The 17,623-nt window shown below is 35.7% G+C and overlaps 1 protein-coding gene across 1 annotated transcript in view; it reads right to left on the reverse strand.

Moving 5' to 3' along the window:
* The window catches only part of LOC126817143 (ubiquitin-protein ligase E3C), a 477,264-nt gene that overhangs the window by 407,995 nt on the left and 51,646 nt on the right, over window positions 1–17,623 (reverse strand). The window contains exons 3-4 of the mRNA XM_056100098.1: window positions 16,388–16,441; window positions 10,766–10,840 (exon numbers count right to left, since the gene is read on the reverse strand). The gene's annotated coding sequence lies outside the window, so the exon portion shown is untranslated. The remainder of the gene's footprint in view (window positions 1–10,765; window positions 10,841–16,387; window positions 16,442–17,623) is intronic.

Below are 17,623 nucleotides of genomic sequence, written 5' to 3' on the forward strand. Positions count from 1 at the left end.
ATTTTAATAGTCCCCTGCTTTCTTCGAAAGGCGGGGGACAACTAATCGGAATCACGACAATTGGCCACGTGACCTTTCGCCCGTACAGCATATTTCCGAGTTCCGACTATACACGGAAACCGAATTGTGCTACTTTGTCATTTATATACTTTGTTAATTTTTATATATATTAACATGTGCTTACGAATAAAATAATGAAAAAAACCATTTGTATGTACTTGTAGTTTTTATTAATTTATAACTTCCGTTTAGTTGAATGAAACGAAAGTAGGAATATGCAATGCAAGTTGCTGAAATAATAATATGACTAAGGCTGTGCAAAAATATCGATATAATCGATAATCGGTAGAAGTTAGTTAGCGATACGATAATCGATATTGAAATTCAAATATCGATTATCGGTATATTTACCTTCTGACGGCAAGTTACGGTCACTTTCACATGACTGAACTTGCCGTAGTCTGGCATGCAGACGCATTAACGAATACACAACGTCAACACAACAACTATTTTCCCCCTCTGCTTACAAACTGGCACATTTTAAATATATATTATTGTAAAAAAAACTAAACTTTAAGATTAAATACATTATTTTAATATTTTCGTTGTTTTTGTTGTTATTACTAGTTGAAACTAAAATAGGTCACGCACTTTGTGAACAATGACGATCGCACGTGATATAGTAAAATTAGAATTATCTCCCTTCTTTGCTCTTGATTGATTTGTAGAGAAATTGTCTGCTTTCACGATAAAACTAATTGTATTATTAATGATCAACTCAGCTTTTATTACTAAATCATGTCAGATACAGCCCATACAAAACACGTTTTTGACTTCCCGGGAAAATATCTATATCTCTCGTAATTTCTTGGAAGAATTCTACTTTGGTTTTCGTCAAAATTAACCAATCATAAAAATTCTACTTTGAAAGCCGGTAATTATTTTTTTATTGTCCAATCAATAGACGCCTTCTATTATATTTTATTCTATTATTAGTAACACTGTGTGATCGCCAGTAACTTGCAAAGAGAAACCATGTATTGTCTTTGTATTTATCGGAGATATTGGAATAAAATGAATCAAGAACAAAACTTAGAATAATACTCAAGTTAATCCTACATTTAGCAACTAATTATTTTACATTAATTGATTTTTTTACACACATCGGCACAGTATTAGACTAGGATAATAACACTACTGTAACTCGATCAACACAAATAACAGGTCGGTAAAGTTTGTTTTTTCCGGAAGAATGATAATCGATTATTATCGATAATCGCTGACAAATTCTTGCCGATAATCGATATTGAAATTTCATATTGATTCCCAGCCTTAAATATGACTATAAATGTCGATATTATAGCGATGTATCGAATACAAGTATGTAATTACAAAGATCTTGTTTATACGGAGTTTCAGCTATTATTATACCAAATACATTATGCAATTAATGAATTATGCAATTACTGTCGTGAATAGAGTATGGATAAACTAACATGTTTGTTGTTGAAAAGACGACTATCCGTTAAACCAATTTTCAGTTAACTTATTTAAAGGTTTGGTGATATCTGAGAATTCTTTGATAAACTATCAGTAATAGCTACAAAGACCAAGGAAACGCCTAACTTCAGTTACATTTACTGGCATTCTGCACCCACGTACACATTCGATCTTTGCTGGATCAGTGGCTATACCATTGGAGGACACAACATGTCCTAAATATTTCACCTCATCTCGAAACAGATTACATTTGGAGGCCTTCAATTTTAATCCAGCCTGGCGTAGACGATCTAAAACCATCTCAATTCTATCCAAATGTTCCACAAAGGTTTGGGAATAAATGATAATGTCGTCCAAGGAAACTAAACACACTTCCCACTGTAAACCACTAAGTACCGACTCCATCAGCCGCTCGAACGTGCCAGGCACGTTACATAGCCCAAAGGGCATGACCATAAATTGGTACAGTCCTTTAAAGGTGACGAAAGAAGTCTTAGGATGATCTTTTGGTTCTACTTAAACCTGCCAGTAACCACTAGCCAGATCCATTGTAGATAACCATTTCACACCAGATAATGCATCCAAAGTTTCGTCGATTCTCGGTAATGGGTATGCATCCTTAATTGTCAGTGAATTCAACTTCCGGTAGTCGACACAAAATCTCAAAGTTCCATCTGATTTCTTAACAAGTACGACTGGACTGGCCCAGGGACCACAAGAGGGTTCAATAACACCGCTTGTCAACATTTCATCCATCATTTTATCCATCTGTTGTTTCTGATGAAGGGCTACACGTCTTGGTCGTTGTTTTATAGGTTCAGAGTGATCCACATTAATGGTATGCTTCACCATATCTGTCCTACCAAGTTCCATAGAATTGGCTGCAAATAAGTCTTGATGTTTGGATAATAAGTTTGTGACTGCGCCCGTCTGTTCTCAATCCAAACCCTCGGCCGCTCTTGTACACAATTCCAATACATGGGGAGGTAAATCCCTATTGGGAGATAACTTTGAACGGCTATCACTGGTATCAATCACATTTACTGGTTACTGGGACAATGTCACCGATTCCTGTATGTTTGTTTAGAAACACATCATAGTCGCTGGCATTCAGGATACTGACTGGAACCCAGGGAGCAGAATCAGAAAGTTCACACACAACCTTGGCTGGTAACACATGTTTTCGCTCATATAATCGTTCTAAGGGCTCTAGCATCACTTCTTTGTGCGGAAATTTACTTACACACTTTTGTGGAATATATCCGTTCACTAAGACTTCATGGCCAGCAGATATAACAGTATTCTCTGCGAGAGACACACGACAGATCCCGATTGGACCTTCCAATGCGTGGCACACTTATCACCATTGATGCTTATAGTCTTATTTTTCAAGTCGAGATGACAATCATGTTTCTGGAGAAAGTCTAACCCCAGGATGCATTGAGTACCAATAACAGCCACAATAAGAGTATGCGAATAAACTTGTCCATAAATTTCAATTGAAAATATGGCCTTCCCAAGTACTTGCATCAATCCACCATTTGCAGCTTTCAGAGATTGGTGCGTACAGTACACTTCAAGCGGAAGTACTAAATTTCCCCGATGTCCGACCTGGGCGGAAATGAAAAATCGCGGGCGTCAGTTAACCAATCCGCTCTGGCCACGCTCAAAATTCCGCTCTAAAATTCCTCCGCGAATTTAAATAAACCGCCGACCTCCGCGATTATTTTAAACCGCCGCCCATCGCGAAATTTTAAAAAATCGGACTTTCCATGCATGTACAGTCGGCACATCCATAGCTGGTTTGAAATGGGTTTATTTATCGTGCGATTCCACGGCAGTGATATCGTAGTCGAATATCGCCATGCCAAAAGAAAGATTATTAATTTAACACGGTTAGACACGCAGATTTTACTGGCTTATATTGAAAAATAACAAAAATCAAACAGGCTTTTAAATAATAAAATAAACAGAATTATGGCTGTACCGTACATTACTTCATCAATATGTTCGACATTTTTAAGACTTGCATCGATCTTCTATTTCAAACTCATTCAAATTACGAAAATTTCAAAGTTTACACACATAGATGCTGGTCTTACCGTTAGCGAAAGTTTTGTCCATCGAAATAGCCATTTCCATTCGGACAAATATGTCACACAATGCATTTTAAATTGATAAATCACACCCGAACAAGTAATATATGCCTTCATGTCCTGTTTTCAAGCACACACAGCCAGAAGTCACCGTCAACCTTGCTGAACACATGTATCAGTCGGATAATACTGTCAGTCAAGATTCCTAATTAATTACCTGAATTCACACGTGTCATCAAAAGGAATTGATAATTGACTAAAATAGAAGCCCCTTTAACAAGAAATTGTTACCATGTCGTATTCTTGTAAACAATACTTTCTATTAATTTTATTTACGATTTAAAAATGTGGATATAAAAGATAATTCTATTTTTGAATCGGTACAGACTTAAAGGTTAGCGTATGCGCCGTTTGAAAAGAATACTTAATCATCATATTAGCAGGTGACATATTCTGTTAAAATCATTCGTTGAACCGGTGGTGATATTTTTTTTTAATTTGGCACAAAAACCATCCCTTATATCGCACCGTGCCCCTTTAAGTCGGACTTTCCATGCATGTACAGTCAGCACATCCGTACATGTAAATGTTTTAAAATAGCTAGGTTTATTTATAGTGCAATTGCACCGCAGTCATCATATCGTAGTCGAATATCAGCTACTATGGCATGCAAAAAAAAGAATGTTAATTTAACACGGTTAGACACGCAGATTTTGCTGTCTTACATTGAAAATATAACAAATATCAAAAATTGGCAGGCTTTTATATAATATAATAAACAGAGTTATGGCTGTACGATACATTACTTCATTAATATGTTCGACATTTTTAAGACATTCAAACTCGTTCAAATTACGAAAATTTCAAAATTTATACACATAGATGTTGGTCTTACCGTGGGCGAAAGTTTTGTCCATTAAAATATCCATTCCCATTCTGACAAATAAATATTATATCTTAGGATTTAAATCACAAATGAATTAAATGCACACCTCGCCAGAAGTCAACGTCAACCTTGACGCAAACATGTACACAATACCATGATGACCTATTCATTTCGGCACCAAAGAGTCTGAGTCAATGCATACTGTCAATCAAGTTTCCAAATTACGTGAATTCGCACGTGTCATCAAAAGGAATTGATAATTGACTATAATAGAAGCCCCTTTAACAACAAATTGTTACCATGTCGAAGTCTTGTAGACAATACTTTCATTCTGAATTGTCAGTAAGTAATCATTACCCAAAATAGTTGACCTCAATAATAAAGAATAATTACAATTGGGACGCGAACAAACTGGATTTTCACACTAAATAGGTGCGGTTGTCACGGCTAAATTACTAACAGGCTACGATGAATTAGGGTTAGGGTTCCGATATCTTTCTTCAGGGTTAGGGTTCATTAGTCCACCGATATCTATCATTAGGGTTGAGTTAGGTTAGGTTTATTGATACCCACATTATAGTATTTCTTATAGCGGCGGACTTGTGAACCCCTCTCGGTGATAATATTTTTAATTTGGCATACAAATCATCCCTTATAACTAACGCATGCTTTTTTGTTAGGCAATTTCCTTTGTTCTGTTTGATGTTCACTCTTTGATCAGTTACTATTATTCTAAGTTCTGTCCGGACAAGATCTCATTCATAAGATCTGGTTGTTAGGTGTTTTATTAAAGGTTCTTCGATATGTTCATTGATAATTATTGGAAAGAAACCGAACCGGATTATTATTTAGGATATTTATCGTCAACTGTATAAATACGGTAAGCAGTTTGTGTGTTGCATTTATAAGTTTAAAGTATAAAAAGAAATATTTGAAGGGGCTATTTAAGACATGATATTTTTAAGCCTTATACCTGTAACTGAAACGATTTGACGTGTTGATCTGTTTTGCAATGTGGGGAATCTGTAAAGTCAAATACGAAACTGAAATAAGTAAACAATCTTCCAGCTTCTATCCAATATGACTTTTAATTTTGGGGACATAAAGTACATGTATATATTGAACGTTGGGAGCCGAATCGTCATTTTAATTGAATTACCGTTAAAGGAGAAAATATTCCTTCCTAGCAATTTATGCTAATTCGTTTATTTCTACGAATATCGTTAAATTGTTGTTCATAATTAAAACGGATAATAAATCAGTATATAAAAAAACAGCATATTTTAAAACATCCACGTGCAAATTGCTACCTTCTATATATGTTTATTGTCGTCCATTTTCAGACATTGTTATCAGAATTCACGAAACATGGTTTCATTGTCTGCTTGTCGGATCAACTAATGACATAGAAAATTGCTATGTGTATGTGCTTTATGGTGTGATTCACGAATTAAATACCGATGTAGATGAATAGAACATAACGGACATTTTAGGATATGAATACAATAATCCGCCGCGAATTTGATATTTCCACCGACTATAATCCGCCGCGAATTTCATATTTTCGCGGGCGATAATCCACCGCGAATTTTATATTTTCGCGGACTTTTTTCCGCCCAGAACGTCTCTAATTCCGCGGAGTGTATATGGGTAAAACACCGCGATTTTTGAGCGGAAAAAAACGCCCACAAGGACTATTTTCATACTTCCGCCTGAAGTGTACTGTATATTCTAATGTTGGCCTTTTGTCTTTTGGAATCGAATTATAGGCAGTCCGAGATAGCATACTGACTGTTGCTCCAGTGTCTATCAAAGAATTTAGTTTTAAAGAATTCACAATACATTTTAAATGCAGACCGGTTTCACTCGGTGGGCTGTGAGATGCCGATCCACTTTTCAGACCATTACTTGATTCTACGTGATTTCGTTGATTGGGACTTCCAGAAACGGGGCGTTGTGCAGGTTGTCGCCAATTGTTTTTGTCACGTGATCGGGTATAATTTCTTGGAGTGTACTGTTGCCTTGTATTATGATTAATATTGTCGTGTCTGCGTATTTCTAAACCTTTTCCAGTTTGGTTAATACTAGAAGGCGAGGCATCCGATTTTTGAGTAGTTATTAATTGTTTTTGAACATTATGTAGGGACTTGTTCATTTCCTCCACAAGTTTCTTTAGATCCTGCAGTTTGCGATTCTTAGATGGAAGATCAACACCACGGAGTTGTCCTTTGTTCGACTCGCCGGCAACACGATGAGCATCCAGCTCTACCACTAGTCTGACCATTTCCTCCAATTTGCTTGGTCTAGACCTTTGAATCTGCCACACCATATCTCTATCATCACAAAGTGCATCACAAAACGCATCTTTAGAAAGTATATTCAATAAGTCACAATCCGCAGAAGGGTATGCCATAGCTACTAGCCGTTTCACTGCTTCCCCTAATTCGGGTAAACTCTCTTTAGATTGCCTTTTTCGAGCCTTTAGCTGAGCTCGATAGAGTTGACTTTGGTTAGGTGGCAGAAACCTGTCTTCAAGAGCACTTATTAAATGGAATATACTTTCCGGTCCTCCACTTTCATGGACGATAACACTTTCTGGGCCCTACCTTTTAAACTACCAGCAAGATGCAGGGCCATTTCATCACTTGTCCAATTGTTTAGATGAGCACATATCTCAAAATGGCACTTATAGTCCATCAACGATATAGCACCATCGTAGTCTTGTGGATTTTTCACCGGTTTACGATAATAAACACTACCCATGCCTTGATTATAAGGCGTAGACGTAACACATGGAGAAAAGGCACTGTTATCTGCATCCGCATTTTTATCGCCACATTTTGAAGGCACAATAACAGCAGGATTAGTAAAATTTTGTTGCACACTGTTCTTTATTTCACAGAGCTCGTTCCGATAAGAATCTAATTCTTTAGATATAACTTTAAATTGTTCTAACACGAGGCTATGAAAATCATTATCTCCCTTGTTTTGTAAATTGCGACACAATATTTTCATAATTACTTGAAATTTCACTCATTTGTCTCCGGTTAGAGTCTAATTCTTGCAAAAGTTTGGTTAATTGATTTAACACCATATGCTGAAAATCAGATTTACCTGTATTATCAATGTCCATAGACGCATTTAAATGATCACACAAATCAGCATTTGATCCAGACAAATCACTAATCATATTAAACTCAACCGTTCTTGGCCTCCTCGTTTTCGGAGTCACATAAGGCTCTATATGCACAGGATTTCGTACAGGAACCACAGTTGAGTCAAACTCATGATTTTGTACAGGAACCGCAGTTGGGTCAAACACAGGATTCTGTACAGGAACCAGATTTGGGTCAAACACAGGATTTTGTACAGGAACCTCACAACGGTGAAGCACAGGGGTACGATCACTTTTGAATATCAAGTCCATGTCTACCAGACTGTACGTGGTCATAATCTTGTCAAATTAAATATAACACAAAGACACACAGTTATGGGTCAACACGGTCACTGGCGGGAAATGTTGCTTGCATGTATTGAGAAGTGAGACATTGTACAATGAGGGATAATCCAATCCCACCTCTGCCACCAAGAAAACCCTTTAGCGTCCAACGGTTGTATCCACAATAGACTGGGCCCCTCTATCACAAAGACTCACTAGTGGAACCTCGGCTACCGATCTGTTATCCAGGGAGGGGTTTTTCTAAGCTCGCCTGGGATCACAACTCTCTTCGGTTAGTAATGGGTAAGTGTCAGCTAAAGAGTGACTATAAGGAATCCCTTCCCAAGTTTTGTCCGGGATCTCCCCTTACTCAATAACACAAATAACAAAATAGATATTCATATAAAAATAAATATATATTATCCTCTGATCAAGATCAACTTACAAAATATAACACAACAATGATAATGATGATAATGATATAAATATCAAACCACTTTCAGGCGAAACACAAATTATGGTCGACACACAACCACACGTGTACACGATCAGTAACGATATATGAAATCTGGGAAACTGACACACACATAATAATGAAACAATAATATGATCTCTAATATAATAACACTAGAGGTAGTAAAATACTATTAAACAATATAACTTAGCACCGAACACTCGGAGGGAATCACTGAATCACAAAAGAACACAAAAAGGAACCTTCAGACATCCACTCACGTTCTAATACTGCTAGGTATATGAGATTATATTTCGAGCTCTTAATCGAAGATCTATCGAAAGTGCGCTGTGTGACAGCTTATATACAATATAAAATCTCGTAAAATAACAGGCAACGAGAACTCCCGTAATACCTTGCAAATACGCCTACTCGCGAACGTCATGTTCTTCCGCGAGACTTACGTATATTTATAAATAAATCGAAAGTAGAATAACATCAACATCGAGATCACCGGATAAATTAAGTACATGCATTTAAATTATGGATGGACAAATGAATATATATTAAAAGGAAAATGTGACGAAAGACGAGGGAATGTGGGTAGATACGGATAAATCTTCCGTCTAAACGGTAAGCTATGAAATAAAAACCGTCACACTAAGTCATTAACTCAATATCATCCAAAACCTTCGACAATGAAAACACAAATTATTTGTCAATTTTAATCAACATGGATGTTGTGATCTTACCGGTAAAAGATGGGCTTCTGATATCCAATATTTAAGACAAAATAAACATTTTATGATTGGTACGCGAATCGTGTACCATAATGCATTTCAGCGCAATTTGTAACAAGTAACTTGAAGAACGAGGTTAGACATATTCCACAAGTCATGTCAAACGGTGACCCCATATTTTTATCTGGAGAACATGCACAATAAATACTATCGGTGTAGACTGGAATAACCAGACGCCAGAGGTTGCCATTTAATTGAGACTTCTGGTGTATTTCGACGAAAAAACTGCTTTGAAATTAGAGTAAAAACGGAAATGCTTGAATGTACATCAGTTTATTTACAATCAGATTACATAATTGTATACGTTGCGACCCATTTGTGTCAATTTGTAGGTCCTAAATATTAGCGATTTAGCTCCTTTAACTGTATTATTCAGTGAAATGTACTTGATACATGAGACTATTGTCGGTCAGTTGGTCCTTTGCGTTAAAAACGGCTGTTTCAAAGTCTGTTGTGGAATTTGAAAAAAGGAATAGATCTAGTATCGACATTTGTTACAATTTGATTTCTTCTGAATTATGATGAAAATATCGCGATATTTTATAGAATTATCGCAATATTTTATAGAATTATCGCGATATTTTATAGAATTATCGCGATATATCGTGATGAAGCGATATTTGAGATTTCGGACGATAGTTTTATCACCTGACCTAATTATCATTATATATCGCCATCCCGAGGGTATTGATGTAATGAAACTATACACCAAGTTTCATCACTCTCACTTAATTAGAACTAGAGTTAAAGTTGCAATTTCATATTTTTAAGTTATATTTTTAAAATTTATTAAAATAAAGCCTTAAAATAGATGGTATCTATAAACAGTCCTACCTTGTTAAAGAAATGAAAGGGGTTTAACGTCCTACTGTTCTGCTTCTAAACTGGGCTAATGAAGACGGGCATACGTCATACAGTGTGCTATGAGGGAAATTTTGCCCAGGCAGCACCTTGTTAAAGAACAATTCTATTAATCCTATAATTCACTATTGCAAGTTGAGAAATTGGGAAAAATATCTTTTTTTAACTTCAAATTCAAACGTTTGAAGATAGCTATTACATGGGGGGAATAGAAAAACAAGGGAGGTAATTGTGTTATTATTTCTGGGGTCAAAGGATTTTTAAGTGGGTGAATAATACCTATGATTGTATAATAGTGAGTTAACAACCTATTGAGCAAAAGACAGAAATAATTATGTTTTGACTTTCTTAGAAAATATGAAATTATCGCTTTAACATGTCTCAAAGCACAAACCAATCAAATTGCTTATCTCTTCTCACCCTAAGCAGAAAGTGCTCATCTTCGAACTCCATCAAGGCACTGACCCAATAAACACCTACACTAAGTTTGAACATTCTAGCTCAATTAGATTTAGAAAGAGTTATTGTGTCCCAAAAAGTGTGACGGACAGACAAACATTTTAATAGTATAGTCCCCTGCTTTCTTTGAAAGGCGGGGGACAAAAATGATTTTTAGGGTCTAACTAATCAAAGTTTCCAAGATTTTTTTTGTTCACAACAAATATATTTTTCATTATAGTTTGAATGTAATTTCCAATCAATGGTTAAATATCCTGAAAAGCATCATACCTGTATCTTTCTACATGTAAATCTTCTATAATAACTCTGTATTTTGATAGCACTTGATTGCCTCTGTCTTTGATCCTATAAATAATTCAAATTCAATAGTATCAAAAATATTTCATGAATTATAGTGTACCGTACGTACATAATATTACCTACATGAATGTCAGTTTTTGATTTTTATCTGCGTGATTTCTTTGGTAAAGCTCAATTCAATACATCCATTACAACTTGTAACTGTGATTAATATGAACTTCTGTCACACCAATTGATGGGTTCCATTAAAGTAGGTGTCACAACTCCATTGCTCATGTTGGAAGAAAGTCGTTTTTCCCCCAAATTGTAAAATTTTCTAAACTTAACGTCACACATTTGCTATTTAATCTTTTTTAATATTTAAAACAGATTTTGAAAGCCAATATATCTTATTTTTTTTATATTATTTTTATATACCTATTCTTCTTATTAATTTCATAAACATAAGTTGAAAAATGTCAATTTTGCGTGTTTCGATATTACTGTAAACAAATTTGTCACGTTTTAAAATGGGGGCACCCCACTTCAATATATATTAAAGGGACAATAACACACTTGCTGGCTTGACAGCTCCAGAAAAAAAATAATAGACTTATTCTAAGTACTAGATGTTTAAGTGTCCTACCTGTTGTGTAAATTATCCATTACATCCTATTTTACTTGTCCAGAGCGTTCGGAAATATTTTTAAAATATTCAGTTACAACAAGAGTGGTATTAAGCCTTTAATATATTTTTTTCATTTCAATACCATTAGAAAGATAATTGAACAACCTTTCAATCGGTCGGTTATGGAATGTTGGCATTTCAAAATACCATGTATTTTTTGTAAGTTGAAAAAACAATTCATGCACACTTTTTTTGAGGCAATTTGTCAATATTCAATAACCGACCGATCGAAAGTTGATTTTATTGCCGTTTCGATGCTACATTTTTAAAGAATAAACAATGCCGCCAATGCCGCAATCAAACAAGTTTTGTGACGACATGATGTTGTCTGACATAGGGAACAAAGTAAAAAAAAAAGCATGGTTTAGTTGAGGAATAACTCTAGACATAGTTGTTACGTTGTAAACAAGGGGATTTGATGCATGTTTTATATAAATAAAGGACTTGCCTGCAAAAAAAGAGTTATTCCAGGTTTATCCGTTTATTACTTTATTACAACATTAATTAGAGCAATGTAAGACAAATCATTCTTGTCTCGAATAGCGAACTACAGTGTGGTGCCATGTGATGGCTCTACATATATAAAAAGATCCGTACCGAATAATTAAGTTAAAGAAACATGGGGTCGAAGTTCAACGTTAAAAATTGTGCCAGTCGGATCGCCCTGTACGAGGCGACAGTTGATAAATTTATCTATTCTACTCTACAATTAAGTTTTGTCTAAAATTCTAAAAGAAAGATGGCACAATGTTATCAAGATAATGAAAAAATCACTGGTAAGTATGAGTATTATATCATCTAAAGAAAGACTAATGAAGTAACAGTACTGAGTAAGTAAGACAAGAGCAGGAGGACCGCACCTCATATAGGCCTAACAATTAATAGAAAATAGCGTTGATCCTACAGTACTAGTAATCTAAGTCAATATGTCTGGATCATGCGAATGGCACTGCTTTGTACTTTGTATAAATTAATGAATACAAAAATGTTAGTGGATTTTAAGAATAAAGATATAAATCCCCTCCTACGTTTATTTATTCTGGAGGGCCTAGATCTATTAATAATATTGTATTATAACAAGCCAACAGTGATGCTGATGTCCCCTGCCGAAATCCCAAAATAAATAGATGACACATATTAATAAATCGCACATTTATTTTTGTTTTCAAAAGTATAAAGCAATCAAACTATACACCAAGTTTCATCACGCTCTATCAGATAGAATCAAGATTATCTTGTCCCAAAGCATTGACCAATGAAATTGATTAGCTCTGCTTAGCTTCAGCTCAAAATGTTAATCAATGAACTCAGTCAAGACATTCACCTAATGAACATCTACATCAAGTTTAAACATTCTACCTCAATTAAAAGCAGAGTTGTTATGTTCCAAAGTCTTGACCAATCAAATTGCTTATCGCTCCTTAGCCAGGCAACGAAACATACACCCACAGTAGTAAATTGTCCGGGCAGTCAACAAGAGTTGTCACATATTTTTACTTTTTTCGGTAATGAAACATTTATAATACATTAAAATCTGATCAAGAGTAACAACTCAATAAGTAATTCTCAGAAAACCATTAGAATTTGTTTAGCTTCTAAAGCGTCACAAGATCACAAGTGATCAAACCTCGTGGGTTTTCTGCGGGTCCTCCGGTTTCCTCCCACTGCTAAAGACCCCACACGCAAGCGAATTATTGAAATAAAATTAAACCATATGTTAGTCCCGAAATGACCTAGTTTGTGTCTAGTGGACGGTAAACCCCATTTTTCTCTATCTCTCTCACAAGTGATCAAGGGCCATAACTCTGGCAGTAATTATCGGAAATCGTTGAAAATCAAACTGATTCTTCGTCTCATGACCTCAAACACTGTGTATAAATTTAAAGTCAATCGGATATTAACTTTAGCCTCAAGAGAATTTACAAGATTTTTTGAGGTGATCAAGGGCCATAACTCTGCCGGTAATAATAGAAAATCACTGAAAATCACTGTGTATAAATTTAAAGTCATTCGGATATTAACTTTGGATTCTGGAGCGTCCACAAGATTTTTTAAAGTGATCAAGGGCCATAACTCTGGCAGTAATTATCGGAAATTGCTGAAAATCAATAGGTCTCTTCGTCTCATGACCTTAAACACTGTGTATAAATTTAAAGTCCACAAGATTTTTTGAAGTGATCAAGGGCCATAACTCTGACAGTAATTATCGCAAAATCGCTGAAAATCAATAGGATTCTTCGTCTCATGACCTTAAACACTGTGTATAAATTTAAAGTCAATCGAATATTAACTTTGACCTCTAGAGCGTCCACAAGATTTTTTAAAGTGATCAAGGGTCTTTATGACTCTGGCAGTAATTATCGGAAATTGCTGAAAATCAATAGGCCTCTTTGTCTCATGACCTTAAGCAATGTGTATAAATTTAAAGTCAATGGGATATTAACTTTAGCCTCTAGAGCGTCCACAAGCACTTGTGGACGTCGGCCCATCGGCCGGATGGACGGACGGGGGCGACGACAATATACGACCACATTTCAATGCGGGTGTATAAAAACAGAGTTATGTTCCAATCAAATTGCTTATCAATCCTTAGTCAAGGTAATGAATGTAATGAATCACTTCATTATAACCAAAGTTATCGTACCCAAAAACATCAGCACCAGATTGCTTATCTCGGCTTACCTCAATTAGAAAGAGAGTTATTGTGTTTCAAAGTCTCGACCAATCAAATTGCTTATCGCTCTGCTTACACTCAGCAGAAAATATTCATAATCAAACTTAGTCAATGTATTGATGTAATAAAGCTATACAACAAGACATTAGTGTCCTCACTCTCACTTAATTAGAACTAAAGTTATAGTGTCCAAAGCATCAACCAATCAAATTGCTTATCTCTGCTTACCTTAAGCAGAAAATGCTCATCGTCGAACTCCATCAAGGCATTGACCTAATAAACATCTACACCAAGTTTGAAAATTCTAGCTCAATTATATGAGAGTTATTGTGTTCCAATGTCTCGACCAATCAAATTGCTTATCGCTCTGCTTACCCTGAGCAGGAAATGCTCATTATCAAACTTAGTCAAGGTATTGATGTAATGAAACTATACATCAAGTTTCATCACCATACTTAATTAGAACTAAAGTTATCATGTCCCAAAGCATCAACCAATCAAATTGCTTATCTCTGCTTACCTTAAGCAGAAAATGCTCATCGTCGAACTCCATCAAGGTATTGACCTAATAAACACCTTCACCAAGTTTGAACATTATAGCTCAATTAGAAGGAGAGTTATTGTGTTCCAAAGTCTCGGCCAATCAAATTGCTTAACATTCTGCTTACCCTGAGCAGAAAATGCTCATTATCGAACTTAGTCAAGGTATTGATGTAATGAAACTATACACCAAGTTTCATCACTCTCACTTAATTAGAACTAAAGTTATCGTGTCCCAAAGCATCAACCAATCAAATTGCTTATCTCTGCTTACCCTATGCCGAAAATGCTCATCTTTGAACTCCATCAAGGCATTGACCTAATAAACACTTACACCAAGTTTGAACGTTCTAGCTCAATTAGGAGAATTATTGTATTCCGAAGTCTCGACCAATCAAATTGCTTATCGCTCAGCTTAACTGGAGCAGAAAATGCTCATTATCGAACTTAGTCAAGGTAATGATGTAATGAAACTATACACCAAGTTTCATCACTCTCACTTAAAGATACATTATGGGAGATTTTAATAGAGAGTTGGCCATTCTTGCTATAATAGTTCAAAAATAGATGATGAAAGAAGAATATATTGAAAATTTCAGTCAAATTACTTTATTCTGAACAAAGTTATCACCATTGTAATTTTTGACTAGAAATAGGCGTCAACTCTCTCTTCGCCGCCTCCGAGAATGGCCGATCGTTTGATTGACAGGCGTTAACTACAGCATCTCGATTATCAAGTAACGTTTTCAATGACTGTGGTACCGTTAGCCTATTCAGTTTGAGATGGGGTTGCAATTCAATTCGTATCACATTTATTTTTACTACAAATTAAAAATAAGACTTTTAATATATAGATAAGAAGCGAAAGTTTGAAAAGAATGGACCAATTCAATGAGGCATAATTATAGCCGACTTCTTGTTAGCCTGCATGTACTATTGTACTGTAACTAGTAGGCCTACGAAACTCCCGAAGCAGACAAATAGGAAACAGTGATCCAATGGGGCTGCAATTCAACTGGGGTGATGTTAGCTGCGATGTTTATCAATTTCCATAATTTTTCTGTAAACGTAAGTGACAAAAGAGCATATAATACCGACATCCAAACTCTCATTTTAACCACAACTAAACATAATATCAAGGCCGTATATATCGAACTTTCGATCAAATTGACTGACATGCAGCCTCGCTCAACAACGGCCTCGCTTCGTACATTCTATCATTTAGCCTCGATCTAAAACTTCCGAGAGTATGACGTCAACGTAATGGTTAATCTCCGCTTACGATGCCATTTAAAAATTTAATCAATCAATGAAATCCTGTTTAAATCCAAGCCATCCGTGGGTCTACAGAGTTGATTTTGTGCTTATTGTGTAAATAAAGATCTAATTTATAATTTCTATGACATCTGAAGCCTAAATAGAGCCTAAATCAGATTTAGCTCTTGCATAATGTATGTTTAATTAGAACTAAAGTTATTGTGTCCCAATGCATCAACCAAATAAATTTCTTATCTCTTCTTACCCTAAGCAGAAAATGTTCATCTTCGAACTCCATCAAGGCATTGACCTAATAAACACCTTATACCAAGTTTGAACATTCTAACTCAGAAAGAGTTATTGTGTCTCAAAAAGTGTGACGGACAGACGGATGAACCCATTTTAATAGTCCCCTGCTTTCTTCGAAAGGCGGGGGACAATTACTTATTATTACCTCTCGTTTCTGTCTTTCATCTTGAACTCTTTTTATCAAGGATTCCTTCTGTTCCTGAAAATTACAACATTTAACAAAGTTTGATACAAAAAATACATAATTTTATATTCAACCTAAATAGTTCATATTGATGGGGAATGAGGAACTAGGATGCTGACTATGGGTTCAATTTTGTAAAAAAATAAATAAATAGCACACTGTTTATGCAGCACCTACACTATAAGCTTACATGTATGTATTACATTTCATATAAGCTAATTTGATACACCATCTCAAGTTCATACCAGATTTGAAACAAATCCATTAAATACTGTAGCCTCTATCATAGTCACAAGGTTTTGGGGAAAAGTGGCGAAAATCTAAAACGCCAAATATCAATACAGTACGAACATTGCAAAGGTTTAATGAAACATGATTATCGTGTCGTTTTTTTGTTGAATGGCAAGATAAATAACTCAGTGTAGCAGTCGCTATCGTGTGCCACGATAGTCTTGTGAAACGATAGGCCTCGCTGTAATTTATACATGTAAAATTAACGGTAATAATTTGTCATAAACAATCGATCTCCAAAATTATATACTGCCACGATGTTATGAATATTTTCGTTAATAATACGGATGCGTTAGTTCACGCTGTATAGTGAGAACACATCTGTTCACATATTCTGTACGATATATATGCGGTTATATTTCCACGCAGTCCTGTAAAGCTGCTTGTCTTGTACATTTTGAAGGTGAAATGAAATGAAATAGGGTTTAACGTCCTACTGTTCTGCTCCTATGCTGGGTTAATGAAGACGGGCATACACCATACAGTGTGCTATGAGGGAAATTTTGCCCGAGCAGCGGCACTATCACCTACTCTTATATCGAATTCCAACTGCCAAGGGATCTTTTACATGCATTCCAATGAATACACAGGACCTCGGTTTTTTGTCTCATCCGAAGGACTAGACAGCTGTCCTTGTCAGGCCCTCCATCCTGTATCACTGACAAGGGGGAACCACGCCAGAAAATCTGGATGAACTATCTCGGCCAATGCAGGGATCGAACACCCGACCTCCAGGCTAGCGAGCCAGCGGCTTACCCACTTAGCCACGTGATCCTCACATTTTGAAGGACACATATGCATAAGACTATACATGTACTACACAGTTTAGAGATATTTATGCTGTGTTCAAATTGTTTTGCATATTTAATGAATTAAGAGTGTATAGTAAAGAATTACTCTTGAATC

Source organism: Patella vulgata, chromosome 4 (genome assembly GCF_932274485.2).
Source record: "Patella vulgata chromosome 4, xgPatVulg1.2, whole genome shotgun sequence".
Lineage (NCBI taxonomy): Eukaryota > Metazoa > Mollusca > Gastropoda > Patellidae > Patella > Patella vulgata.